Source organism: Mercenaria mercenaria, chromosome 16 (assembly GCF_021730395.1).
Source record: "Mercenaria mercenaria strain notata chromosome 16, MADL_Memer_1, whole genome shotgun sequence".
Lineage (NCBI taxonomy): Eukaryota > Metazoa > Mollusca > Bivalvia > Venerida > Veneridae > Mercenaria > Mercenaria mercenaria.
This window is the reverse complement of record NC_069376.1, coordinates 43,393,326-43,399,420: the sequence shown is the minus strand read 5'-3', so window position 1 is coordinate 43,399,420 and position 6,095 is coordinate 43,393,326.

The following is a 6,095-nucleotide window of genomic DNA, read 5'->3' as shown; positions in this document are numbered from 1 at the left end:
GGTTTTTTTTTTAAAAATTTTGAAGTTTTTCCTAAAGTACAAACAAAAACCCCTGGGGCGGGGGCAATTTGACCCTTTGGGGGGCAAGGTTTGAACAAATTTTGGGAGAGGTCCCTAGGGAAGGGTACTGTAAATATCTAAGCTCTAGGGCCTTTTTGGGTTTTTTTTTAGAATTTTTTTTTAAAAATTTTCCAAGTAAAATCAAGTACCCCTGGGGCGGGGGCCCAATTTTTTTCCCGGGGGGCATGATTTTTAAAAAAAAAATTTGTAGAAATCTAAATAGGCAATGTTAAAATTGTACATATTTTAAAAAAACTAAGACCAAAGGGCCCCTTTTGGGTTTTTTTTTTGCAAAATTTTTGAAGATTTCACTATGTACAATTTAAGTAACCCCCGGGGCGGGTCATTTGGGCCCTGGGGGGGGGGGTTTTAAGAAATTGGGCCCAAAATTTTTAGAGGTCCCACTAGGCAATGTTTCATGTCAAATATTAACCCCTAGGCCCCTTTTGGGTTTTTTTTTAGAAATTTTTGAAGAATTTTTCTATGACAATCAAGTAACCCCATGGGGCGGGGGGCAATTTTACCCCGGAGATAGATTTGAACAAATTTTTGTAGAGGCCCTAGGGAATGCACATGTTTAAATTTTTCAAAACTCTAGGGCCCTTTGGTTTATTTTTTGAAAATTTTTGAAGATTTTTCCCCATGTAAAAAAAAAGTGACCCCTGGGGGGGGGTCAATTTTTTACCCCGGGGTCCCTGATTTTTAACAAAATTTTTTTAGAGGCCATAGGGGCAATGCTTTCAGTCAAATTTTCTAACTCTAGGCCTTCTGGTTTATTTTTTTTTTTTTTTTTGGGGGATTTTCCCAAGAAAAACTATGTAAATCAAGTGCCCCTGGGGCGGGGTCAATTTTTACCCCGGGGGCATGAATTTTAACAAATTTTTTAAAGGGGCCCCTAGGGAATGCTTTCAAGGTTTAAAAAAATTTAAACTCTAGGGCTTCTGGTTTTTGAAAGAAATTTTTTAAGATTTTCCATGTAAAATCAAATGAAACCCCGGGGGGGGGCCCAATTTTTATTCCCGGGGGGCATTTTTGAAAAAAAGTTTTAGAAGGTTTAAAAGGCCCAAAGTTTCATTGTTTCATAAATTTAAAAATTTTTAAGGGCCAAAGGGCCCTTTTGATTTTTTTGCAAATTTTTTGAAGATTTCACTATGTACAATCAAGAAAACCCCCCGGGGTGGGGCAATTTGGGCCCGGGGGGGGGGGGGGGGGGGGGGGCAAGTTTTTAACCAAAATTTTTAGAGGTCCACTAGGCAATGGTACATTTTCAAATTTTAAGCTCTAGGGTTTTTTGGGGTTTTTTTTTTTAGAAAATTTTGAAGATTTGGGGTTTTGTACAATCAAGTAACCCCCTGGGGTGGGGGCAATTGACCCCCGGGGATTTTTAATTAATTTTTTAAAAAAAATTGTAAGGTTTCCCAGGGGAATGCAAAATGTGAAAAAATCCAAAAATCTAGGCCTTTTGGTTTATTTTTGAAAATTTTTGAAGATTTTTCCCATGGAAAATCAAGTGACCCCCCGGGGTGGGGTAAAATTTTTTTACCCCAAAGGGGTATTTGAACAAAAATTTTTTAGAGGCCACTAGGGAATTTCTACAAACCAAAAATCTAAGCTCTAGGCCCTTTTGGTTTTTTTTTTTTTTTAAATTTTTGGGAAAAATTTTTCCCAAAAAAACTATGTAAAATCAAGTGACCCCCCGGGGCCGGGGGCAAATTTTTTACCCCGGGGTCAAAGAAATTTTTTCAAATTTAAAGAGGTCCACTACCAAGGGAAATGTTTAAACATCTAAACTCTAGGGGTTTTTGGTTTTTGAGAAGGTTTTTTTTTAAAATTTTTCCCTTTTTAAAATCAAGTGAACCCCCGGGGGGGGGTCAAATTTTTACCCCGGGGTCATGATTTAACCCAAATTTTTTTAGAGGTCCACTAGGCAATGCTTACAAACCAAAAAATCTAAGCTTTTAGGGCTTTTTAGAAGAAAAATTTTTAAAGGTTTTTTTATTTCGGTTGCCATGGGGAACCAGAGTTCTGATGGGAAATTTAAAATTTTTTGAAAATTTTTTTAGAGCTTCACCCAAGGAAAAATCCCCGGAAGTTTGGATGAAAAATTGGGGGTAGCGGGTTTAAAGAGGGATGTTTGTTTAAAAATAAAATTTAAAGGACGGTAGTGACTTAATAGCTCACCCCAACCCCTTTTGGGTCTTTGGGGAGCTAAAAAAACATCAAAGTCCTTAATCAACATGAAACAATTTTTTCCCCCAAATTTTGCCGTCGTTTTTCCTTTTTTTTGGTCACTAATTAAAATATTTATTCAATTCCGATGGAGTTTACAGTTTTTCTTTCTTTTTCGATTCATTTTGGAAACCCAAAGCTTTATGTAGTGGAACCTGGTTTCTAAAACTTTTATAATGCAAATAAAAAAATAATGTTTTACGGAATTTTCACTTTTCGCGGGCCCCAGCCAAACCATGCGATTTTTGAGTCACTTTTTTTCCCGCAGGTTTTTTTTCCCTTCATTTTTAAAGGGGGGGGTTAACAGGGCGTTAACCCCCTTTTCCACACAGAGCAGAAGCCAAAAATAAACCCCCCTTTTCATAAAACTGATAATGATAATCAATAATCGGGTTTTGGTGAAAGCGTGACTGTCCCTTTTCTAAAAAGAGGGGTTGGCATTATTTTGTGAATTTCCAACCTATGTTAAAAAAAAACATTATTTTAAAATTTTCTTAAAGTTTTACCCTTATTTTTGTCAATATAAAGTTATAGGGGAAATTTTAAAATTTCTTTCCCATGAAAAAAATTTAATTTTGGTTTCCCCTTTGAGTTTTTGAAGATTTTAAAGTGTTTAAAAAAAGGGAAAAATATTTTTTTTGGGGGTAAAATTTTTGTTTTTTTGGATACCCTTTCCCCATTGAAATTCATTTTTACAATTTAAATTTTGATGTTTTTAAAAATTTGGAAATTTTTTGTTAATAGAACCCTCTTCCGTTTTTAAAAACGGTAAATAAATTTTTAAAAAAAAAAACAACAAAAATTTTAAACTGAATAACACTTCATAAAAAACGGGTCGTAAAATTTTTGGGGAAAATGCAAAAGATTGCGACCCTCGAACCGTAACCCGGCTTCAGTAATTTTTGTGCTAAAATTTAAAATATTTTTAGATAATATTTTCTAAAAATTTTGCTGATCAAACTCGGTACTTTACGGGGGACTTCCGCTGCAATTTAAATCTTGGGGTGTTTATAAAAAAATTTTGGGAAATTTGGGGGGCCTTTTTTTGATTAAACACTTTCCCCTTATGTAAAGGGCCCTAAAAAACCAAGGGCCCCTTTGTTTAAAAACCCAAAAAGTTGGTTTTGGGGAAAAAACCGATGAACCCCGGCCCCCAAGACCTTCCCCCCATTTAAAAATTTAGAGAAAAATTTTTTAAATTTTTAAAAAAATCCCCCCGGGAAAACCGGCCCGGCCCTTACAAGTAGTTTTCACAGAAAAAATTTCCCTGACTAGGCGGCCCCCTGTAGGAAAAAACCCCGGTGTCTAATTTTTGGGAAAGTACCCCAAAAAATTTAAAAAAAAACCCCATGATAAAAATTTTAAACCCCAAAAATTGAAAGAAAGAAATCCCATAAAATTTTTCTTAGAAACAATTTCCGGGTTTTTTTTCTTTAGGAAAAAAAAGAAAAAAACGACTGAAACGAGATAGGGGGGAAAAAACGTTTTCCCGTTCCCAAAAGGGCCCATACTTGTTTAAATTTTTCGTTTCAAAACGGGTTGATAGACAGGGCAATACTTTTTGTTTTGGAAAAAAAAAAGATTCGGGAAAAAACGTAAACGTGGGGAAAAGGGTTTTTCAGGGGCCCCCCCCTCAGAAAAATTTCTTTTAAATCATGCAGCTTTTCCCAAAAAAATCAGGTTTTTTATTCCCCTTTTTCCCCAAAAACGAGCTAAATTTTTTCCCCCCCAAAATTTTAGGCCGGGCCCCCTTCCCCCTCTTTGGGAAAAAAAAACCCCCCGGTCTGCAAAAAAAGGGGGCAGCAAAAAAAATCTGACATGTTTGGAGCACTTTTTCCCCCCCTTTTTGATTTTTTTTTCCACCCCACCAAAAAAACCCCCCAACTTTTCTTTTTTAACCCCCCCTTTTGTTTGGATTTTAACTTAGGTATGTTCATCCCTTGATAAAATGCTAAAAAAAATTTGGGAAGGGGGTGCTGCCCCCACAACAAAAACCCCGCAATTTTTTAAAAAGCGGAAACCCTAAAAAAACCTCAATTTAAAATTTTTTAAAAGCTAAAAAGCCCCCCCCCCCCCCCCCCAGGCCCCCCTTATAAATTTTATAAAAATATTTTCTGATTTTTAAAAAAAAAAAAATTAAAAAAAAAATGTTTTTTTATTTGGGAAACAGCTGGGTTTTCCCTATTAAATCGATTTTAACATTTAAAAAAAAAAATCGATTAGAAAAAAAACAGGTTTTGTAACAAAAAAACCCCCCAGGCTTTTTTTCCCCCCCCTAAAATCTTTCCTCTGGGGAAAAGGGGGTTTAAACCCAAAAAGCAAAAAAGTATGGTTTTTTTTTCCCCCAAAATTGAATTTAAAATTCCCCAAAGATTTAAAAACCCTTTTTAAAGGTTTTTTCTGAACATTTTAAAATATTTTTTTCTAATTTGTTTTTGTATATTTAGGGAAATTATAATACGTTTAAAAAAATTTCTGAAATGCAAAATTTATTAATACTTCAACAAAAACACGTATTTTGGTTTAATTTTTCAAATTTAAAAAGGGGTTTGGGAAAAGGGCGGGTTAAAATTTAAAAAACCAAAAGGGGATTAAAAAAAATCCCAAACAGTGAATAATGTTGTTTTGAAGTTCACAAAACAAGAAACAATTCCAACAAGGTTTTATTCATTAAAAAATTTTGGTAAAAAATCAAAACCGGGGGGGCAAACGAATCAAGAAAAAAAAAGCCAGATGATTTTTCACTTTTCTTTTTTAAGGGTTTGGGGGAAAACGGGCCCCCCCACTTTGCTTTTTTGGGGCTTGGCACATTGCATAAAAAATTTGGAACCAAAGGGAAAAACAACAATTTATTAAAAGAAAAAAGGGTTGGGGCCTTTCCACTTTATATTTAATAAAAAAAAAACCCCCGAACCCTTTACCCCAAAATTTAAAAAAATTTGATAAGGGAACGAAAATGTCCCTTCAAGAAAAAAAAAACCAAAAAGAAAATTTGCCCCCAAAAGTCAATTGAAAAATGTCAAAGGCATGGAAACCTTTTGGATTGGGTTTTCCCCTAAAAAGGGTTTAAATTTTAAACCCCAAAATAATAAAAAGGTTTTATAACAGCAAAATTTGAAAAGAAAACTTTTAAATTTGAAAGAAAAATTGGGGAAAATAGTTTTTTAAAGTTTTAAAACTGGTAAAAAAAAAATTAGAAATTTGTTAGCCGAAAGGATTTTCAGGGCTTTTTAAAAATCTTTGGGGAAAAAACCCACCCCGGAAGGCCATTAAAAATTAATTTTAATTTTTTGAAAAAAGAACGATTTTGGCTGTAGCATTGATTTATTTCCAAGAGAATGTTAAAAATATAACTAACTTTATGTTTAAAAAGTGGCCGAATATTTACAACCTCTAGAAGGTAAAATGTGGAGGCTAAACCTGTCCGTTATTTTAAGCGGGGTTTTATTGTTTACCATACTGTAAATGGCCGTTAATGATAACAGTCAATGTTGCTTGTATTAAAGCACATACGGTAGAAATTTTGTACAAATCAATTGTATAAAGAAAGAAATATTTATGAAAAACCACAAAAAGTGGCCGAATTTACGACTCGAACCAGTACTAGAGTGTTGCAACGACCGCGCACTTGCTTGAGCATGCACAGTCGACATAAACATTAGGTACCAGGTAAAGTGCATTCTACGATTCTTTGACATCGCGTTGGGTCTTTGCCCACTTTCATATTATAAACAAAAACAGAACCCATTTATCCAACCTTTAAAATATGCATGAAGAGAGTACAGTGTCATCAAGCACCAAAATCA